This window comes from Podarcis pityusensis (genome assembly GCF_964106645.2).
Source record: "Podarcis pityusensis genome assembly, chromosome: 7".
Classification (NCBI taxonomy): Eukaryota; Metazoa; Chordata; class Lepidosauria; order Squamata; family Lacertidae; genus Podarcis; species Podarcis pityusensis.
The window spans coordinates 64659657-64682136 of NC_138031.1; the positions used below are offsets into that span (position 1 = coordinate 64659657).

General features: G+C 45.0%; 1 protein-coding gene and 1 long non-coding RNA gene across 16 annotated transcripts in view; one reads left to right on the forward strand and one right to left on the reverse strand.

Moving 5' to 3' along the window:
• The window catches only part of RREB1 (ras responsive element binding protein 1), a 126908-nt gene that overhangs the window by 23591 nt on the left and 80837 nt on the right, over positions 1 to 22480 (forward strand). For 3 of the 14 annotated variants that reach the window (XM_081014613.1, XM_081014612.1, XM_081014611.1), the window contains exon 3: positions 10105 to 10291. The exons of the other annotated variants lie outside the window; for them this stretch is intronic. The gene's annotated coding sequence lies outside the window, so the exon portion shown is untranslated. The remainder of the gene's footprint in view (positions 1 to 10104; positions 10292 to 22480) is intronic. 14 annotated transcript variants of the gene reach the window in all.
• On the reverse strand, positions 8750 to 15904 carry LOC308482111. 2 transcript variants are annotated; one of them, XR_013989036.1, is made up of 3 exons: positions 15661 to 15904; positions 14787 to 14928; positions 8750 to 9824 (listed from the first exon to the last, which is right to left on the reverse strand). It is a non-coding gene; the product is annotated as an uncharacterized lncRNA (long non-coding RNA). The 2 variants fall into 2 exon arrangements; XR_013989037.1 differs by having other exon boundaries at positions 15645 to 15904.

Consider the following 22480-nt stretch of genomic DNA (forward strand, 5'->3'; position numbering starts at 1 on the left):
GTTGTAATTAATACAGCTGTAATTAGACAGTGGGGGCAAAGTTTGGGTTTTCCAGCAGTCATTTATATTTAATTATTGGAGTCAATCAATTTTGTTTAATGGGTTCTGATTAATATATTTCTGTGAGTAAGATTGTTTTGGTGATTGCCGTTGCATGGATTTTATAATAATTTGATCTACTGAGAGATACAATTTTTTAAACCAATGAATCTTTATAATAGCACATTGATGGGTATAACAAGTGTTCCTAGTCCTAATGAATTTGTGAGAATTCACCACAGATCAATTGCATTGCATCTAGATAATCCATGCTGGCTTCAGCTGTGTGTGTGTGTGTGTGTGTGTAGGTGTGTGTGTGTTTAGCGGCCCTGTTAAACAGGCTATTGTAGGTTTTCTATAGAGTGGAGAAGGTTCGGAGCTTTTTAAAATTAGGTGTGCAGTACTCTGGCTCACGCTAGATAACTGAACGTTCTTTTATTGCTCACTTAATTTAAAATGAGTTGGTTGTTAAAAAACAACAACCCAACAAAACCTGTTTTAAACATGATATGAGGAGGAGGGATAGCTCAGTTGGCAGAGCATGAGACTTTTAATCTCTAGGTTGTGGTTTCGAGTCCCACGTTGGGTGAAAGATTCCTGCAATTGCAAGAGGTTGGACTAGATGACCCCCGTGGTCCCTTCGAACTCTACAAATTTGTGAATCTGTATATGGATACATAAGATAGAGCCAAATTTGTGAACTGGAGTAGCTTGAGCTTGGTGACAAAGAAAGCCCCCCAATTTAAACCTCTCATCTTAGATGACTTTGAGCAGTCCTTTGTTTCATCCTTGATCGTCTATCAGCAATCCGGGCCTGCTACTGGCCTACTTTGCAGAGTTGTCGTGTTGGTTACCAAGACTCCTGTAGAGCTGTTGCTGTATAAAAAAGTGACAGCCTTAAAAATAAATAAATTCTGGAGCAGTTTCAGTGTCAATAAGTGCTTTCCACTTGTATCATGTGCTTTTACTATGTCATACTCTGGTCAGCTGCTTATGTTGGAAGAAGATTGAGCATTGGATCAAAGTGAACTTTGTAAAAATCAGTGGGATATGTTATAGTAGTGGCTTTTAATAATGATGCATTTGCTACCTATTTATTAGATTTACATCCCTCCCCCCATTCATCATAAGATCCCAGGACAGTTAACAGAATAAAATACAGGAATAAAAACAAGTAAATAATAAAACAAAACAGCAAAACAATAACGCCCCCGTTTCTCACAGACACATTTAAAAGACTGTAGGGTTTTAATCAGCCAAAGGCCTGGTTGAAGAGGAATGTTTTCTCCTGGTGCCTAAAACACAGTCATACCTCCGCTTACGTATCCCTCTGGTTATGTAAATGGCAAACCTGGAAGTATATTTCCTGGTTTTTGCCATGCGTGCATGCGCAGAAGCGGTAGACTGCTGTGCGCACTCGCAGAAGCGGTCTCTACGGTTGTGAAAACCTCTGGGTCCTGGCCGGACCTCTGGAAAGGATCTCATCTGCAACTGGAGGTACCACTGTACAGTGGACGCTCGGGTTGCGAACGAGATCCTTGTGGGATGCATGTTCGCAACCCGCAGTGTTCGCAACCCGCGTCTGCGCACGCGCTGGTTGCGATTTAGCACTTATGCGCGAAGTGTGATTTAGCGCTTCTGCGCATGCGCGACCGCCAAACCCCGGAAGTAACCCGTTCCGGTACTTCCGGGTTTTGGTGGTCCGTAACCCGAAAAAACGCAACCTGAAACGTCTGTAACCTGAGGTATGACTGTATATATAATGAAGGCGCCAGGCAAACCTCTCTGAGCAGAGCATTCCGCAAACAGGGAGCCACTACAGAGAAGGCCTCTTCTTGTGTTGCCACCCTCTGGACCTCACGTGGAGGAGGCACACGACGAATCACCTCAGATGATGAACGCAGTGTCTGGGGCAGTTTATATGGGGAGAGGCGGTCTTTCAGGTTTTCATATTTGTCACGGGGAACAGAGGTCAGCCGCATCTCATTTTAGCCCTGCTGACTGTCCTGTGGGAGAGCGCCTGGCCTGCTTGTGTCTTTTTTCCACTGCAGCAATCTGTTCAAAAATTGGTACCCAAATGGAGAGGGATGTGGTCATCTGCTCTGCGACACGCGCAGCTGCAGGAGCTGGTTGAAAAGTTTGATAACTCGACTTACACCAGCTGGAATGAGTTGGCAGAAATATACATAAATGAGGTGCACTATACTGATAGATCTTTGCTTTTAGTCAACAGTGTGCCACTCCACTTTAAAAATAAATGGTTTGCTGGCAAACGCAGCTACTGTAAGTTCTGCTTCACTTTGTGGAACATAAAATGACTGTGGAAGGGGGAAGAGGAACTGGAACATGACTGTGTGACAGGAGTATAGTGTACTTCAGTTTGTTTTCCAGCCTCAGGATGGTAAGTTTGCCTACTTTCCCCCCTTGTAAGACTCCTGTGTCTTTAACCACATAATCAAAATTGGAAATCATCTTGGCATTGATCTGCAACAAGGATGGAAGAAGTGTTGGTTACCTTCTGGGTTTCTGCACGTTTAAATAATACAAGCTGGGCTTCAGTTCCAAGCACGCTTCCATCCTGATATTGTGGATCTTGACCCTTGTGTCCTCTTACAGAATTGCAGTCTGATTTGTAAGCTCATTAAATTGGAATTGGTGTGTTCGGAACTGGTGCTTTGGGTTTTTTTGGAGTGAGTGTTTCACTTTTGCCTCCAACGTGTAATTTCAAAACTGATCTAGAGAGGTAAGGTGTGTTGCAGGTGTGAAGAACACCATCCATGGAATTGAATGCTACCTTGTGGGCTCTTTTGCATGGTAAGAGTTGGACAATGCTGGTTTGCCAAAGATGTCTTTAAATTTTATTTTTTATTTTTGTGGAAAGCCATTGAAGAGAAAAGGTGTAGCACCTTTGGTTGCCAGCTGACCAGAAAACAATAGCCTGGCCTGTTTCTATGCTTGACAGCAACCTGACCTATAAAAAAAAAAATCACTTGGTTTCCCAGAACAGAGAGGAACATTGGCAGATCAAGACATTTAACCAAGGTCTGGTTAAATGGAGAAAAATAATAAAGTTGGCAACTGTAACATCACCTCTGCAGTCTTTTTAAAGCATGGCTTCACACTGTATATTTTTGTGAGGTAAATATTAAAAATGACAAGAGAGCCACTTTGTGAAGGAAGAGAAGCTAAGTGCCTCTGATAATTTAGATTTGAGGAAGACTATGCCACATTGCTTGCCAATTCCCTGTCAAAATCGTGCAGTGGGTAGATGCAAGCCTTTGCAGCCAGAAGCTTGTACAACCGTTTTTGGGTTGCTTAATAGAGGAGTGGAGGTGGCTGGGATGTGTTGGGGAGGCAAAGGGTTTTATAACACACACACACACACACACACAAGCTGCAGATGTTTATTGTTTTGTGTGCAGCAGTTTCTTAACTGTGGCTGGGCAGAATCTGGGAAGGCTTCATCATTTAAAATGTTATTTATTAGCAAAGGGCAGCGAGGACTAAGACGGTCACCCAGGAGGGGTTGGGTGGGCGAGGCTGCTCATCTCTCTCTCTCTGCCCCCAGCCCCTGCAACTGAAATAGTTTTGCCCTGAAAACTTGTGATGGGGAGGGAGAGAGATAAAGATAAGAGATGGATTTGTTCTGCTGCAACTGTTCTGTTTGCCTGTGTTTGTAGTGGAGGAGAGGCGTTTTTTCTGTGGGTGCGGTTTTTGAAAGCTACCGATAACTTTCACTCTTCGTTTTGTTTGTGCCTGCACCTCTGCCTGCTGCTCCTTTCTGTTTCCCTCAGCAAGATGGTCACGCTTAACCCCTTTCTTCCTTGGCAGTTGCTGAAGAAGCTCACAATCTCCTCTTCCTTCATCTTTGTGGGGGAGCTTGCTTACTCTTTGAGTTTCCGTAGGGAGAAATAGTGCTGGGAGTGGAGGGTGGAAAAGGGATGAGGCCCGAAGTTGCCCCCCTTTTCTTTCTAAGTTCCTTAGAAGTTGCAGCATGTTAACATAGGAACAGCATCCTCGAGACATTTCTGCTTCCAGTCATGCGCTCTCTTTGTGCACCGTTGTTATTAAGTGAGCGACGGGTCATTGTGAACCATGTTTTATACATTTTTAACTCCTTCTTTCCCTCTCAGGCTTTGCTAAGGGGGGAGAGGAAGAACGGGATTTAGCTTTCTAGGGTTGCAATAATAAAGGCAGCTAAGCAGTAGTATCTTCGGCTTTAATGCAATTAATATAAACAGGCGTTTCCTATATGTAATTGTTCTCAGGAATGTAGCCAGGATTTCAGGGCAGAGCTGTAGCTGGCGATGAAGCACAGCGATGGTCCACTCGGAATGCTGTTTTTTCCTTAATCGTCTTAGGGTTTTGTTTCCTTCTTTTTGATCAGCTGCTGGGGTTGCCAAAGGGGAAACCAAGCGAGCATCACACAGCTTAACATCGTTTTCCAGGTCTCCTGTGTTTCTGTGTCAGATATTTTTGCATACTGGATTGCGGGTTAAATTGGTTGCTGGAACGGAATTCTGGGTGTGGAGTTCATTGCTTGCACCACAGCTTAAAACATTAATTGATCCGCACATCTTGAGCTTTGACAAGTTTGGTTGACCGTGTGCAAAGAGGCTCCCAGCATTTTTGGACATTTTTATATTCCTGCTGGTAGGAGAAAGGACTACTAGATACTAACTGCTGGGTGCAGAGGTGCAATGTGTAGTTGTTGACATAGTCATCGTGGCTAGGGTAGCCATGTTCAACCTCCACTCTTTGAGGCAGCGACCTTTGAGTACCGCTACACTGTTGGAAACTGAGATTTAAAATCTAGGAGCTAGATGGCATCTTAAAACTAGGTTATGGTCACCACAACACTGTGCTTAGCCCCTCCCCCTTTTTAATAAAAAAACCCAAGATTACAAGGCAAGAAGAAGAAGAGGAGTTTGTATTTGATATCCCGCTTTATCACTACCCAAAGGAGTCTCAAAGCGGCTAACAATCTCCTTTCCCTCCCTCCCCCACAACAAACACTCTGTGAGGTGAGTGGGGCTGAGAGACTTCAGAGAAGTATGACTACCCCAAGGTCACCCAGCAGCTGCATGTGGAGGAGTGGAGACGCGAACCCGGTTCCCCAGATTACGAATTTACCGTTCCTAACCACTACACCATACTGGCTCTCGGTCTCTGGGGCACTGCAACACCAAAAGACCCATGCCAGCCAGCCAGGCATCAAACCTGGTGACCAAACATCTCAACTTCCTCGCAAAAGGCTGTTTTTTGCCTGTTGCAAAATGCCCAGGCGCTCGGCTAATTTTTAACGCTGAATTGTTGTTGGGAATCACATTTGGGGAGAATGCTGTTGCGCTAGGGTTTTGCTTGAGTTCTTCCCATGAGCATCTGCTGAACAGGATTCTTGTACTAGAAGGGCGATTGGTCTGATCCAGCCAGACTCTGCTACTTCTCATCCCTTCTATGCAAAGTGGTGTCGTTGGGTGTCAAGCTCATAGTTCTCTCCCTGCTCCCCATAGGATATCTTTACATTTGCATCCTTATAAGCATAACAGCTTTACTTTTTATGAAAGGCTAAAGCGCTACTGTTTTTAACAGCTTGTTAGTTGTTTACTGTGCAGAATCATACGGCCAGTGTCTCTTTAAAAAACCCAACAACTTTTTGAAATTAGCATTGTGACCTGAGTGCCCTGCTTCTGTTTGTGTATTCAGGTTGAGGTGGTGACTTTTTATAAATCACCATTTTTGTCTGCTGAATGTAGCATTCTTTGGAGGCTGAGACCTGGGTCCGTGATGAGATGCCTGCATGTGCTTGCATAATTCTGCATCCAGTTTTCAGGGGGAAATAATAAACACCTTTCAGTCACAGAGACGGCAACCCTAAACATTGTCATCTGGTGGGAAGCATTTGTAAAATTAGTGGAATAAAACATATGGATGCAAACGCCTATGCATTTTATGCGTTCGCTCCTTTTTCAAAGTTTGCTTTGGAGGGATGAGCTAACTGCTTTGCTTTCTCCATGAGGCAAATAAAATAATTGTCAGGCTTAACTGTGCAGGGAAGTTTGCCACCTAGTTGGGAGACTGGGCTGACCTCACAAGATTGTCTGGCTGTGGTTTCCAGCCAAAGATTCACTCTTTGAGAGAGTCTCACTTCTAGTGCTGAACTATTTTTTGACTCTCTGAATGAATGCAATATGTTAACACTCCCGTAAGCCCCAGGATTGCTTGGCTGGCCCATGCCTTGCCTGCTTCATACTGGCTGAAAAGGTACCATTGTTTGTTCTGCAAACACTGGGCAATGTTTGTTTCCAAGGTGACCGCCTTTCTGTTGCTGCTGTGTAGGGAAGAGCGGGGGAAAGTTGGTTTAAACACCTGGGAGAGCATCTTGCTTTACAAAAAAAGAAAAAGGGGGGGGGAGAGAGAAAAGAGCTGCTCTTTGCAGAGTTCAGATTGAGTTTTAATCCTTATGCACCAATATGTTAACATAATTAAAAGCCTTCTTTCCATTGCCCTTCTTGATGTGTAAAGAAGAAGAAGAAGAATGGAAAATTTATCAGATCAAATCATGGTGATGGCTTACAATGCACTCCCCCCCCCCCCCAAATCTGGGTCAGAACAATGACTGTGTGGAAGAAACCATTGAACCAGCAGCACAAAGCGATAGCTAATCTGTACAAAATGATAGCAAGCACAGCGATAGCCTGGAAAATTTGGGAGAGCTCTGTTGATGTCCTGAGGAAGGTTGGCTGCTGAAGGCTGGCAGGACCAAAGTAATAGATTTATTCTGGCACCCCCAAACCTTGGCTTTTGGCTTCTCGCTTTGCGAAACCGCATCATGCCGCCTCCGTCACAGAACCCTTGTGTTGTAATGTGCAGCAGCATAACTGCAGGCACTGAGTTTAATGGGATATTAAGTCATGTCTGTGCACCTGAGTAGGAGTCCGAGGACAGGGATGGGTAACCTGTAGCTGTCCCAGATGTTGCTGGGCTGCAACTCTGGCCATTGGCCATGCTTCTGAGGCTTATGGGAGTTGCAGTCCCAATAACATCTGGAGGGTCACAACTTTTGCACCTTTGCCTTAGAATAGATGCCAATATGTTTCTTCTGAGAGCTTTTATTTGCTAACCTTATACACATGTGATGTGAACTTTGGTTTCTCGGCTCCCTGCTGCTCCTCCTTTTGTTTCTGTAGGAAGCAAACTTAATGGATCCTTTCCCCAGACCCCAAGAGGCTGGTTTGGTACACATCTTTGTGTTTGGGTCAGCTGCTGTGCAGGCAGTGTAGAAATTCTTTCTTTTTTATTACTTGTTCTGATCTTTTGCTGCCTGCCCTTCTCTCCTCAGCCTCTCCCCCACTCCAAAACTACATACAATTTATTGAAAATGGTTTGCTAAAAAGTCAAAATGTGTGCAGCTTTTTTTTAATAAAAAAGGTCAGAGATGCTGTTAGCAGAACGTTGCCTTTTTTCCTCCCTATCAGGTTTAGTACAGTTCATGCGCAGGTTTCAGTAAACATTAACCACTTTTATCAGGGCTTGCAGTGTGTGGAATAGTTAGCAAAGAGAATGTGCTGAAAGACACCGACAAAATGAACAAGTCCAAGGTCAAAAGGATGGAAGACTTATATTATTATTATTACTACTACTATTTTTTGGTTTTAAGTGAGGGGATGAAGGGGCTGGAAAGCAAATCCATGCTCTTCCCTTCCATGCTTAAGGTGTAACTTGCAGTTAAAAAACAGCAGAGAGAGGCCATGAAGCTTGAGCAACTGTGCAAGAAAGTTAAACCGTCCAGTGTCACACAAGTGTTTTTGTCAGGGGTGATGTTTGCAAATTCTTGTGCATCAAAAAGGTGCTTCTAAATTGTGTCCTTTGAGGGCATATGCTGCAACAGCTTACTGCCTGAACTTATTGCCTGACTGAAAAAAAACCAATAATGCCAATTTCTGGCCCTATCCTGTCTGCAGAAAGTCTTGTGCTTAGCACCTCCCACTTTGGATGGCAACAATGTTGGAGAAAAATGGTCTGGAACTGGACCTGATCTTTTCCGTTTTCAAAATGTGTATCGTTTTCAAATCTTGACATACAGATGAATGCCCTCCCCAATAAACGTGCAGTAAATTCTAGCCGTTATTGTCTATTCTGTTCCATAACTAGGAAATTATATTGGCGAATTAATCTCCTGTCTACTTGCATGGCCCTCTCTAGACCAACAAAGCTTTGCTCCACTTTAAATGAGTAACTTAACCCAAGAGGTCTTGCCTGTAAAGTGCCATGAGGATTGAACTTTTTTGATCTCAAAAGTAAAGCACAAATTTAGGGTAAACAGATTTGCAGGTCACTTTGTTCTGTCTGAGCACGCTCTGTAGCCTTGCTGCCATTGCATCATGTTATTGCTCATGAATGAATCCGATCGGCACTGGCAGTGTGCAACCCAGGTTAGACCTAAGTTTGGGAGATGGTGTGTTGCGTAGTTCTAATTTGAAATGTTCTGGGGCTGGCTGTGGCTTTGCTTGGATGACACGAGTTCTCAACTGCGTAACGTGATAGGCATAGCTGTCCTTGTGCAAACTGAGCAGTTGTGAGATGTTAGTTTTGGATGTGAAAATAGTAAGAGGCTTTCAAGGTAGTAAATGGGACATGGAGAGAGAGCGAGCTGTACCTGGTCTCTCTCGCTCGTGCTTTATAGAGGCCTTCAAATCCCTGGCCCTAGCCCTAGGTTAAAATTCCCAGCTCTGTCATTAATCCTTCAATTGCTGTTCATAAGTTAAGAGAGTTATAAGATAGGAGGGAAGTGCAGGCTTGATGGGAAGAATAAAGGGATGCACTTGACAAACTGTTTACTTTGCACTTTGGGGATGTGGGAATCTCAGCTCGGGCAGCGGGATTGTGCCCTTAGCTGCTTTTTGCAAAATTTCTAAAGGAAAGGGGAAGAAATGTTTCTTCTCATACATGAAAGCAGAAAATTAACTGTGAAATAGAACTACTGAACTACTGAGCTTGTTCAGTTGTACTGTGGCACGTATGCACACGCGAGGGTGCATGTAGTTGGTGATTAAAAATAGACTCTGTGTAGGGAAATTAGAGGAGTCTCCACATTGGAAATACTAGCTGCCTCATTCGATAAGCATTTTGCATGCCCGTGAGTCTTTAGTAAAGCCAGTCTTCTGTCATCTGGGCATATATTATACGCTGTCAGGTCTATTTCTTTCTTCTGTTTTTTAGCAGTATCATGCCACCCATAGCTCCTAAAGGTTCAGGAGAGGCAAATGTAAGGTTGTGTGTGTGCTACACAATGTTGGAAGAAGAATGCAATGGCAGGGTGTTTCAGATCCTTAACAAGTTGTTTGTATGCAGAGTTTATTTTTTTTTTTGCAGTGGCTGAAAACCATGTTATAACAAGAAGTTTTAAAAGTTTTTTTTGGTCTGCTTTTGGGTCTCTTATCTGTATGTGTGCATGCATTCAAATCACACCCCACCCCCTTAAAAAGAGAGAAAAGAACAGGGTGTGGAAGGAGAAAATGCAGGTGTTAGGATGGATTTAAGATGTCTAAAGTTTCTGGTACACTGAAAAGCTCTCTTTCTCCAGTGATGGATGACACCTTCTGCAGTAACAGTGCACTGCTGTCAGTCACTGGGTGCGGGGAGCTGGGTGAACAGCTGGGTGGAGCTTGTTGATTGGTCCAGAGATGCCACATGGGGTTAGGGAGGAGGTGAGCCTCCGCAGCAGCTCCGGTTGGCTAATTTCCCTTGCTTGTACTTTGGCCTGCATCTTCATGCCTGTAGCTCTGGAAAGGGACCGAGAGGGGAGTGGAGAGAGATTACATTGAGAAGGCGGTATTGCAGTTGCAGCCTTCGCATGGCTTACAAACACAGCTACCCTGCTGTTTCAGATACTTAAACATTATCGACGTTTCAACAGATGAACTCGAAGCCAGGAGAGAACAGGGAAGAGTTTAAAAGTTTTCTTTTGAGAGCATCAGAATTCCCAGGACGCTGGCCACGCTCGTGATACTTTAATTCAAACAATATTTTTCCCCAGCAAAAACCCTCCTTCTGTTTCTGCAGTTGCTGTGTTGCGGTGTCCTTGATCTGGTGTGTTTTTGAGCTCTTTTCTGATTCTGGCAGGGTTAGTTCACTTCGACATAGCAGCAAATGCTACGACAATGAACAAGCCAATCTAGCAAAAAACTAGGTTTAGAAGCGGAAATTATAATACGAGAACCCAGATTTTCAGGCTCTGTTGGTCCCCTAGGTAAGTCGCTTGTGGTGTGTGCATCCCTGAGGTTCCTTAATAGCTCGTGGGTGCAGCCCTTAGTGGCAAGCAGAGCTCTGGCCCCACTCAGTCTGCATTTATTTCCGGGCACCACCCTGTTAAGGACACCGGCATTGCCCTTTGACATGCATACGTCCTTGGTGGGACTGGCATCATAAACTGTGTGGTGCCAGCTAGCACATGCACTCTGGTCAGGCCCAAAGCCCTGCTCAGTGCAGCTAGTACCAGGTTGCCCCCTCAATGGCTTACCCATATGTACTTGGCTGGCGCCACTGCTAAGACTGTCAGCCCCAACTGTGGTGTATGTATATACTCTCTTTCTGTGTGTAGGGGTGCCAGTGCCATTAACAAGGCAGCACTCATGCCAAGGGGATGGATTTTTGCTTGCCGTAGCTGCCACCCAGCAGAGTTGCATTAGCCGATCTGGTACCAGCCCTTGGCATTTCCCCCCATCGTGCTGAATACTGGCACCATGCCAGCATGAAGCAGCCAGATTAAGATTGTTATCTTAAAAAACTGGGGAAATAAGTCATCTCCAAGCCTCCAGAGGATAATAAAATAGGAACCAGGCAAGCCTCTGCTCAAATCTCACCTGCTCTATAAGCTCACACGGAAACTTTAGGCAAGTTGATATGTCTCAACCTCTGCCTCCAACCTGCAGTAGGGTAGAATGCTGGTCTACTTTACAGGGCTGGTGTCAAGAATACTATGCGAAATATGCCGAGCCCTTAGAAAATCAACAGAATTTTAAGTTTTGCTAGCGTTACAGCCAAAGTGTGGTTGTCTTCTAAATGTAGTTTAGAAAAGGAGCACTGCAGCTTTTCAAACAGGTGGGGAGTAACATCTTCCAAACCCTGACCAATCCCATCTTTAACTTTTTACTACTAACGCTGCTACTTCTTTCTCTCTCTTAATAAGTACGTTCCAAAGATTTCCTTGTGCTTTTCTTATCACTAAAAGGCAATGTCCTTCCTGTCCTCTGCTTGAGTGCACCTGTTACTCCTTAAAACTAGTCCGTGGGACCAAAATGTTCTCAAAGAGTACCCGTATAGAACTTAATAATTTGGGGGTTTGTTATCTTGTTAGAAAAAGCTGTGCATTTCCTATATGTTGCCAGGAAGAGGAGGTTCATGTTGCTGTGGAATTGAAAGCCTGGCATCGTTCAGGAAAAATAGAACACCTCTGAATATTCTTTTCCACATTGAAAAGGGGGACCCTAGTTTTGGGGCTGAGAGTACAAACCAGTTAAATTTGGGGTGTCTGGAGATGATGTAAGATACCTGTTGGTCTCTTCAGGGAGGTTTGTGAAGGCTAGAGACACAACTTGGTTGGAAAATAAACAATTTTACTTACTGTTTCAACTCCCAATGTAACCCAGGAGAAGATTTGTGGACAAGCATTTGCAAAATAACAGGGACACCCCCTCCCCACTCCAAGGACAGCCTTGAAATACCCTTTTGGTCAATTATGAAGGTCACATGTGGACCGATCTCCTAAAATGAGACAGAACCTTGCACATATAAATGGTTTGTAATCCTTGTTTCTCCGTTCCTGTTTCTCCTCCTGCAACCCCTCGACCTCCAGCTTGCTTGATGGCTTCACATACAGATCAAACATTGACATAACTGAGGTATTCTGAGCTCAGCTGGTTTTGTCTCAAGCAAGAGTAACCATTAAGGTGTGGGATCTGCAAACTGCTGTTCTGCCATTTAGGCAGAAGGCATGGTCTACCTGTTGAATGTATGGACTGGGGTTCTTTATCACCCTGGTATCACTAAAGGGATACTGTTTTGTGTAAAAAGCCTCTGGCTGAATAGCTCAGAACTCAGTGAAACATTTATAAGGGGTTGGACTACAATGGCAGTTAGCACCAGATGTTTCCTTTTTCTGGTGCAAGTGTGGAAATGGTGTAGCTGCTATTAGGAAAGCAGACTAGGTGCTCCTTTTTAGTTGGTGAAAATGCAAACTCTGTATGTTGGAGTGTCAAAATGCCTTATTTTCCCGTTTTACTTATAAAGCGCATAATGCGTAGTCTGTCTCCCCGCCCCCCCTTCACTCAGCCTCCTCTTTGCCATTCCTCCTCCCCAACCCCAGCTTTCCATATATTTTCTATTATACTGTTCATTTTGCCTTGGGGCAACCTTTTCAGTAATGAGTGACAATGCTCAACAGTAGCTCTCATTCATTTTCAGCGTCGCATGTGTGTTTATTTTTAATTGATATTCTGCATATAACATTTTCTGCAGCTGAGGCATCTCCCTCCCTCCCCCCGAAACACTTTTTTTAAAAAAAACACTCCCTCTGAAAAGCGTCAGCAGTGGATTGTTTCATTTGCAGAACTTAAAGCCCCAGAACAGAGGCTCTTCCAGTTTTTATGAATGCCCTGTTTGTTGCTGGAAGCACAACTGTTCGATATAACTGGCTGCATCCCACTCTCCTTGGGTCCAGTTTGGTCTGCAGAAGGTCTTTTGCACAAACCAGATTTCTTGGGTGTGTTTGAAGCAACATCATTTTGTCTTCTGGCAGTTGAGTTCTTTTTTTATCCCTTTCCCTCTGTAAAAATAGTAATGCACCTTTCCCTCCCCAGATGCAGACATAATCAATCAATCTATCTATCAATAAATGCAGCAGTGCAGATGAGAACTGCAAAATTGTTATTTAGTGAACTTGCTCAGGTGGTGATGGCTGTAACGTTTCTTGCTTTCTGTATATTTTGGGGCTTGTCTTAATGATCCCTTGCAGATTTGCAGAGGTCCCTCCGAATGACACATTGATTAATAGTAAGCACCTGCTATGCCCCACCTTAGAGCAGAGAAGGCCCAACTGGCAAGGTTGACAGCGCTATATTTCAACCTCTCTGGCTTGGCTGTCACTGCAGGTATTGGAACATTTGCAAGAGGCACTTGAGGCTTATGATGCCAATGCTTTGGGTGGGTTTGCAGAACAGGAAACAGAACACAAGTGGAGGTAGTACAGTTATTTGGGTGGGCTGGAATTATTATTATTATTATTATTATTATTATTATTATAGTTGCAAACACCATCTCCCTTACTTAATCTGGATATCCAGTCAAGTAGGGGCAGTGGGGTGAATGGGAAAACAAAAAAATGGCTGTCCCTCGTTGTGCTTATTTAGCTTGTGTGCATTCTTATTGATGAGAAAAGTCTTCAAACACAACCTCAGGACACTGCTTGTTTTAAAGAGTTGGAGGAAGTTTCAGTATGTTCACCATCTCATACAACAACGAGAGGAGTGGTCGCTATAGGAATTCCAAGCCCTGCAACCATTTAAAGACGCAGAAGCCTTGTTCTTTTTTGCAGAGCAGGGGTCCACAAATGTCCTTGTCACCTTGCCACTGGAAACTGCGTGTTGTAATTTGGTATGTGCAGCATCAGGAGAAGATACACAAAATTAAAAGATTTCCAGAATGGAAGCTGTTAAACTGTTGTAGCCAAGGCCCAAATTCAGATTGATGTGAGGAAATTATCTCAAGGGAGGGTTTCATTGGTCTACATTGACCCTGTCGGTTTGGGGTATTGCATTGGCTCAGCACAACTTTTAAGCAGATTCTTCTTTGAAACAAGGAAATAAAATCTATTCCAAAATATTCAGGCTTATTCAAAGTGGAGTATCAGCACTTTGAGGGTACAGTGTTAAAGTACAGTGATGTACGGCCCGTTCCCTATTGTTATGCTAAGCCAAATGATGGTTTAGCCGGACTGGCTTGTGGGCTCTGGAAGAGGCAAGAATGGTCAGTTCATTCCTCCCTCCTAGTTTTGCTGCTGTGCTAAGCCAACAAACCATGACTCAGAAAATCACAGGGCAAACCTTGGTTACAGCTTGTGGTTAGCGCAGAGAGAGCTAAATTGTGTGATTTAGGATTGGATCACCTGGCACTGTCAGTGTGGAACGGCAGTAAAATGACTGCTGACCAGCAAAGCTGCTGTGATCTCCTTTCCAGGAGCTCACACATTTGTTCCAAACCATGGTTCAGCTTAGGGTGACGCCTGAACCATGCCGCTATGAGCTTTACCATGGATCTCTGTTACACACACACACACACACACACACACACACACACACCCCTCTGTTTGTGTACGGCTTGGACTGCTGAAGCAGCGTCCTGGATCCCAAGAGACCATCGTCATGCTTTTCATTGAAAAAACGATAAAAGGAGCGAAAGGGCCTCAAGCAATAAATAGCTCCATGGCGAAGCCATGCACACCTGGAGAAAGGGGTAACTTTGCAGAGCTGTGGGGCTGTGTTACTCCAGATTCTGGGCTGTAATGCTGGGAATTGTAACAAAGTGGGTCTCAGAAACTGGGCCTCAGCCTGATGGGTTTTGAATGGTACGGAGGCTTGCTTTTAGAACTTTGTGCCTAGCTTTCTGTCCAGCTCAGCTTTTGCACTGAGCATCTCTGAAGTGCATTCAAATAACATTACTAGGCTTTGAGAAGCCTCTTTATTTCCTACCTTCCTCTTTCCTCCTTCTCTGCTCTCGTTTTTTGTTGTTGTTAACTGCTCCATTGCCATGATTGATGTCAGCTGCTTAACAGCTGCTGAACATCTTCCTCTTTCCATCACTAGAATGCCCTCTTTTCTCTGCTGTTGTGTCCTGTGGTAAAGTTTAGCAGTTTCTTGTTAAGTAGGCAAACCTCTTATTTCCCCCCTCCCCTTCCTTCCATTGACATATATACATGCATGTGCCCTTGCAATGCTAAAGGAAAGGTTTGTTTTCTTTTACTGCATGGGAGGTGGGGTGGTTTGCAAGTTCGGACTGGCTAGACTTGTTATATTTATTTGTCGCTTACTGCAAAAAAAAAAAAGTCTCAAAGCGGTGAACAGTTTTTTTAAAAAGGTTTACTTTGAAAAAAGGTGTTTTATTTGAGAACCTTCGGTTTTTGCAGTAGGAGAGGTGGCTAAGAGGGATAAAGGAACTTATGAAAGCAAAACGTGCGGAACAATTCAGTGCTACGAAATATAGATGTTGTATGCCTTAATAAACATTTGTGGCAATCTGATGGGCTTCTTTTGAAACGTCACTTTAACACAGCGCAGCCTCTTAGAAATGTGTGAAAGAGAGAGGAGGAAAAGGGGCTGCGGATCTTCTTGCCAAGAAAGGACGGAGGGAGGGAAGGAAAGAAAGAGCACAGTTAAACAGTACATACCACAAAACAGGTTAGGCAGGACTCTAAATCTAGTTATGAGTCTGCTCTGCCTGCTCTGAGGCATCTCCAGTAAACTTTCCTTCCTCCACCCCTTTAAACAACTACCCTCCCTCCCAAAAACAAAAACCCTTTCTTTTTTGGATCTGTTATGAAATAGTCTTACAAAGGTCCTCTCTTGCCTGTGCATGGGGTGGGCAGAGAGCGCCGGTGCTCTTGGCTGCTCCCAGCTGTTCCTTAAAGAAAGTCGATGGCGCACTTGTTGGTGCTCGTCAACCTTTGGAACAGGCAGCATTCTTTGCCGTGTGCCCTCTATGGGGTTGCCTTGTGAATGGGGCAGAGAGGAGGGGCAGCAGCAGCAGTAGGCAGGGGTGGAGCCGAGCCAGCAACTGTGGAGAGCTCTGCAGATAGCTGCTCTTTGGTACAGCAGAGTGGAACTTCCTGCTTTCAAGAGGCTTCTCAAGAACCCTCGCTTCGCATGCCTGCAAGGAATGATGTGAAGCCACTTGGTGGCCGACGGCAGGTCGTCAGAAAACTCTGGATCTGAACTAAGACTTCTGCTCACCTCACTGTTGTCTTTTTTTTTTTTTTTTTTTTTTTTTGGTAACCTGTTTATGTCAGATTGTTGGATAAACATACCATATATAGCCTGGGATTCTGCTTGCTCCAGCATCCCACGGTGATGTAGGTTCTTCAGGAATACAAAGCATGCTTGCATCACCACCACCACCACCACCATATATTTGTACAGAGGGACTTGGGTGGCGCTGTGGGTTAAACCACAGAGCCTAGGGCTTGCCGATCAGAAGGTCGGCGGTTTGAATCCCCACAACGGGGTGAATTCCTGTTGCTCGGTCCCTGCTCCTGCCAACCTAGCAGTTCGAAAGCACACCAGTGCAAGTAGATAAATAGGCTTCGCTCCAGCAGGAAGGTAAACAGCGTTTCCGTGCGCTGCTCTGGTTCGCCAGAAGCGGCTTAGTCATGCTGGCCACATGACCCGGAAGCTGTACGCCGGCTCCCTCGGCCAATAAAGCGAGATGAGTGCCGCAACCCCAGATTCGGTCACGACTGGACCTAATGGTCAGGGGTCCCTTTACCTTTACCTCAGGTTAAGAACTTAATTTGTTCCGGAGGTCCGTTCTTAACCTGAAACTGTTCTTCACCTGAAGCACCACTTTAGCTAATGGGGCCTCCCGCTGTTGCTGCGCCGCTGCTCTCATCCTAAAGCAAAGTTCTTAACCTGAGGTACTATTTCTACATTTTTTATAGAAAAAAAGCACTGCATAATAAAAAAAATAAAACAAGAACAACACAGTAATCCTGCTCAACGCATTTTAAAAGGGCACACATTAATGTACCCTGGGTTGCCAGGACACATACTCATTGGTTTTCTAGCAAGCGGAGATGTAACAGTGCTTTTTAAAAGGATGCTGTGTTGCCCTAGATGTATGCTAGCACTGGAAATGCATGCTTACTGTCAAAGGTTCGCAGAGTCTGGCATCTTGATGAGGCCTGCAGACCAGCAGGTGACCCATCACTGACTGGAGCTTCCAAAAGGCTGCTGCAGTTGCCAGAATTGTGGAGTTGGAAGGGACCACGCGGGTCGTCTTGTCCCAACCCCCTGCGATACAGGAATCTTTTGCCCAACGTGGGGCTCAAACCAATGCCCTGAGATCAAGAGTTTCAGGCTCTTGTCGACTGAGTTGTGATCCTAAACTCTAGGCCCTCCTTCACGATACTCTCCAGATTCCTGACAATGGAGAGTTTGGCAGGCAAGGCAGGCTTCCACGGCCGCTTAATCAGATCTTATCTACGCAGAGCACACCAGTTGAGGAGCAGCCTTGTATATATAATACATATGTGTTAGTATATGCAGATAGCGGGCAGTGTGTGGGGAGCACCTCGCACTTCCGTAAAGGTCTGGAGCTGGCCTTCCTGGAATGTGAAATAACGCATGATATTTATCACGACTGCACCTTTTCCCATTCTCTACTAATCATTTCCTTATTTGTTTTTGTGGGGCTCGTTGGGTGCAAAGGGGAAATGGGACTTTCTGAACAGGATGCTAAGCAAGAGCGGTTTGTTGGGGTGGGTAGACCCCACCTTCGCTATGAGTCCTGGAAGATCTGCTCCCTGTCTTGTAGGCCTTTTCCCACCTGGCCTGGGCAGGTGGGGCTCTGACTGACTCCAGCTACAAAAGCGGAGCGCTGAACAGGCTCATGGATTTGGGTCTTGTTTAAGGGTTTTTGTTGAGGTGGGTTGTTGATGGTTTTAATTTTCTGTATCTTTATTTTGTATCTCATTATTTATGTGGGAAATGTTCAGTTTGGTTCTGTGTGTTTTTCACGTCTTGTTTATTGTTTATGGCTACTTTTGCTATGCTTGTAGTGATGCAATTTTTCGTATGGTGTGTAAGCTGCCTTGAGCATGGCTTTAATTTTGGAAAGGTGGCATGCAAATTGGATGATTGCTTGATTGATAGATAATCTCCATAGATATACAGTGAAGAGTGAAATGGTTCAGGGCTGGCATTTCCCAGATAAGTACTTCATTGCTGAAACTGGCTAACTTGAAATACTCTCAAGCTTACGTCATGACTAGCTTTGGGTGAGGTTATACAGCTGCCATGGGCTGACCACTCTAGATTAGGCCGCTGATACATGGTGAGCCATTTTCTGGTGAAGTGTTTTCCCCATGCAGATGATGATGTGAGCCTAACTTTATGACAGTTTGAGGTGACATGTGGAAAACTGCCTGATCGTTGTGGTGAGCCACTACAGGCGCGCAGCTCACTGCATAGCACTTCTTGCACATGGTGTAATTTTTAAATGAGGCCCTTTGCACTGGCCATAATGCTAAACAGACAGAAGAGAAAGGGAACTGTTTTTTTGTTTTTGTTTTTTAATACAGAGCAATGATCTGTACTGAGGTTGAAGTATCCCTGTGACTAGTAACAATTACTTCAGTCTCAGTCTCAGTCTCAGTCAGTTTTATTGCACATAGCCAAAGGCTGCCGCAATGTAGTAACAATTACTTTAAACCCAGGTCAAACAACAGATTTTAGGTGGAAGATTCACAAGGCCTGTTCTTGTACCATGAGAGCTGATGAGTTTGGGGCTTTTCAACTTCTTATTTAACCCATGGCTCTTTGCTGTGGGATCTTCAGATGGAGGACAGCATACAGTTTAATAAATAATAATATAGGCAGCTTCCTGTTTGCACAGGGATTGCATTCTGGGTCATTTTGTCCCATTCTGCCCCCATTGGGGGCCAAAAGTGATGCATGTGTCAGCCATCGTGTGTCAGATGTGCGCAAAATGGTCATTGCCTGTAATAAACAATTGGTTTTCCAGTATCTGGTGAATACAATATTTTAGCGTGTCTATGACAAGTCAGAACACACAACTAGCTTAAGTCTGTTCTGTGTCAGTTTCACTGGCACTCACTTGTAGCTCCATTTTGTCCCTGTTCTTTGTGGACATAATGAAACAGCACATGAAAAATCTGTATGCAAAATGCACACAATTTAATGCATCCTTCCTGTGAAATACACATTTTTTAATGCATCCGATTGCAGTCCAACCCTAAAAACACTTAACTATGCATGCCTTTTTAATGTGAAATAATATTTTTGTGCACACTTCCTTGGGCGGAAACGCCATCAGAAAAGAGCAGGATCCTGGCTCAAGCTGCCATTGCTAGTTTGCCATTGCTACACACTAGATTCACGGGATCTTGTTGCTAGGAGGGGTCCTCTGCCTTTCAACAAGAGTTCTGACATGCAGGACTCTTAGCAGGTGAACTTTCCTCTAGTAGAGATGGAGTTGAAGCAATGGAAACAGATTTGTGTCACTAGGGCTTGTACAAGAACAACTCTCCCATGGATTGTTTCCCTAGGATGATCGACGTACCTATGACCTCTTGACGTAGTTGGGGAAAGTTGTAGAAAAGAGTGGGCAGCTTAACTGCCAGCAGGGGAATGTTTTGAGTGTTGTGTAAGTGGCTGGGCCACGAATTTTCTCCATCTTGTCTTCTCTCATTGGCCTCATCAGAGTGAATTACGTCTGACTGCTTGGTAGTTAATTGGAGCATCCTTCCCATTTCCTAAGCTGATAAGTCCCTCTCTGTCTGCCTTCATCAAGCTTCTTTGTTTGAGAACTTACTAAAGCTGCTGCAGAACAGAATAACCACTTTCCTATTTGCTGGACTAAATGAGGGCACTGTGGTCTCTTTAATAGCTGCATCTTTGTGCGCACAACATCCTCCAACGTCTTAGCCTTTTCCAGAAGATCTTCCAAATCCTCCTCCACTGTCGTCGTCGTCTTCTGTGGATTCTCTTAAAGCAAAACGGCCAGTTTAACGAACAGATGAAGTAAAGGAGCAGTCTGGTGTAACAGATACGCATGTAAACACATCCTTTCTTGCCTACTTCTAAATGCTCATTTAATTATTAGGGCTTGAGCAGCAGAAGAACAAGACTTTTTAGAGGCTCTCATTTGAATGGCATTGATTTTTTGGGGGGAAAGATAGTTTTACTCGATGCAAAGAGAGACACAATGTTGGGGAGGGAGGCTTGAGCTAGGTCTAGAGAGCTTCTGTGGACAAGTATCTAGTTCTCAGGACTTGGACCCTCCTTTGGGTGCAAAATGGCTCCATAGCAATGGCCCCAGCAGTTGGCAGTCTGTAGGAAACCTCTGGATTGGCCAGGACTTTTCTAAATACAGGGAGCCTTTTGCCTGATCAGCCAATTGGAATTTTTTGGGGGGGTGGGGGATTGATGGCATTCTAGGTTCAAGCATCTCTCAGTCAAGCCCTGACTCTCTGACCTCAAGGATTCTGTACTGGAAAGACCTCCAAGTCCTGATTTGGATATGGCTGCTACATACTCCTCAACTGTCCTGATTTGACTGGGACCTCCCAGAATTACAGATGCCATCCTGGCTTCTGATTGGATCCTGGAATGTCCCCTTATTGTTTTTTGGTCTTGCACTCTCCCGCCAGACCAAAAGATGCTCATTTTTTGGTCTTGCACAATTGAGTGAATCAGCTGGTTGCCATGAGAGTGTGGGACAAAAAACCCCTCGAGCATCCCAATTTTCATCAGTGGGATGTTGGTGGGTATGCTACTAATAGACTCAGCCAACGTTCGAAATTCGCCAGATGCTAGGCACATTTTGTGCCCGGCTGTCGGCCACTTGTGACCAAGTGAAGATGCAGGGGTGGAGGAAGGGGGTGCGGTCCGCCCCGGGTGTCACCACTGAGGGGAGTGACACAATGCTGGGTGGCACTCACCGCGGGTCCTACAGCATGCCCAAGCCACGCATCTCTCCTGGGAGAGATGAGGTGGCTTGGGCGCATGCAGGTTACATGCTGCCCAAATGGTCTGTGCGCTGCCTCCTCCCTGGCTGTAGGGTGGCTGTGTGGGAGGAGGCAGGCAGACTCTGGAGGCCCCGCCCCAGGGGCTTCTCGCCCCACCCCTGGGCACTCTGCCCTAGGCGCCTGAGCGGCTTCCTCCACTGCTGGGCACCAGGATGGTGCCTCCATCTGGAGGTACATGCCTGGGGATCTTTGGATCTTGACTGTTTTCACACACTAGCAACACATCCTGTTGAATTCTGTTATATTTTATCTGCACAATCGGAATGAATTTCAGGAACCAAAAAGTCGTATTGAAAAAATACGACTTGTCTGGCCCCAAAACGGCAACTAGGCATTCTGTTTTGGCGACTGTAACCCTGGTTTAAGGAGCCATTTGTTGTTTAGCTTATATACCTGAGTTTCCAACATTGGCTTCAGCCCTACCCCTCACAGTTGCTGCTTTTGTGCCTTTCAGCAGAGGTGTAGGAGTGTGATTTTCAGCCAGTGCAGCTTGTCATGGAGGGCTGAGAAGAGCTGCAACTGCAGAAATCCCCACTCCAGCACTGCTGTTAAAGGTAAAGGAGTTCATATTGGCAGGGTGTCAGCAGTCTCCCTGTGTTTGTAGCAACCTGGGGATTCCACACATCTACCAGCTTCCTCCTGGTCCTGTGTGCTGCTCTTCAGCAGTTTTCTTACCCCTTTCCCAACAGTCATGTGCGTGTGCAAGTGGTGGAAGAGTGCAAATAGTTAAGAACATGCAAATAGCCTGCTGGATCAGGCCTGTCTTGTCCAACATCCTGTTCTCATAGTGGCTAACTAGATGCCCCAGTGGGAAAAAGCCTATAAGCAGGACCAAAGCACAAGAGCTCTCGCGCCTCCTGTGGTTTCTAGCAACTGGTATTCAGAAGCACGACTGACTGTGGAATGAATTTGTCTTTATCTTCTTTAAAAACCAAATAGTTTGGTTCTGAGCCCAGTTTGGTTGCCACCAAATGGGACTATTTTTAGGCAAGTGGTGATGGAGAAAGCTAGGGAAAATGTGACATGAGGAGGAAGGGAATGATAGTCTGGGAGACCCAGGTACAAACATCAACAGGAAGGACTCTTCTCATTCTCACAAGATACACCTCTTGTGAGAAATTCCCTCCTTTGCAACTCTGAAAGCCTTGTGGTCCTTTGCACCTGGTCTCCTAAGCTTCATCTCCTCCCTCACACTTGGCTTATAGTGGCTGTCACTGAAAATGTTCCCTATTCTTTTGGGGTGGCTCAGACTGTCAAGCCTGTCATGATGAGGGCTAAAAATTCACTTACTGAATGTAAATGTCTCTTGATTGACAGACCAGTATAAAACATACTAATAACAGTGTGGCTGCCTGTATAATACAGTGGTACCTCAGGTTACATTAGATAAAGTGGTGCTTCAGGTTAAGAACAGTTTCAGGTTAAGTACGGACCTCCGGAATGAATTAAGTACTTAACCTGAGGTACCACTGCATGCGGGTTTTGAGTTGAAGCTACACTGTTTGACGATATGCAGACTCTGTTTGTACCACGTGACCCTGGATTTTAATGTAGATCAATTTCACACACCTCCCTGTTCCTGTGTTAACATCACACGTCAAGGTTGAAAGGGCACTCTTCCAA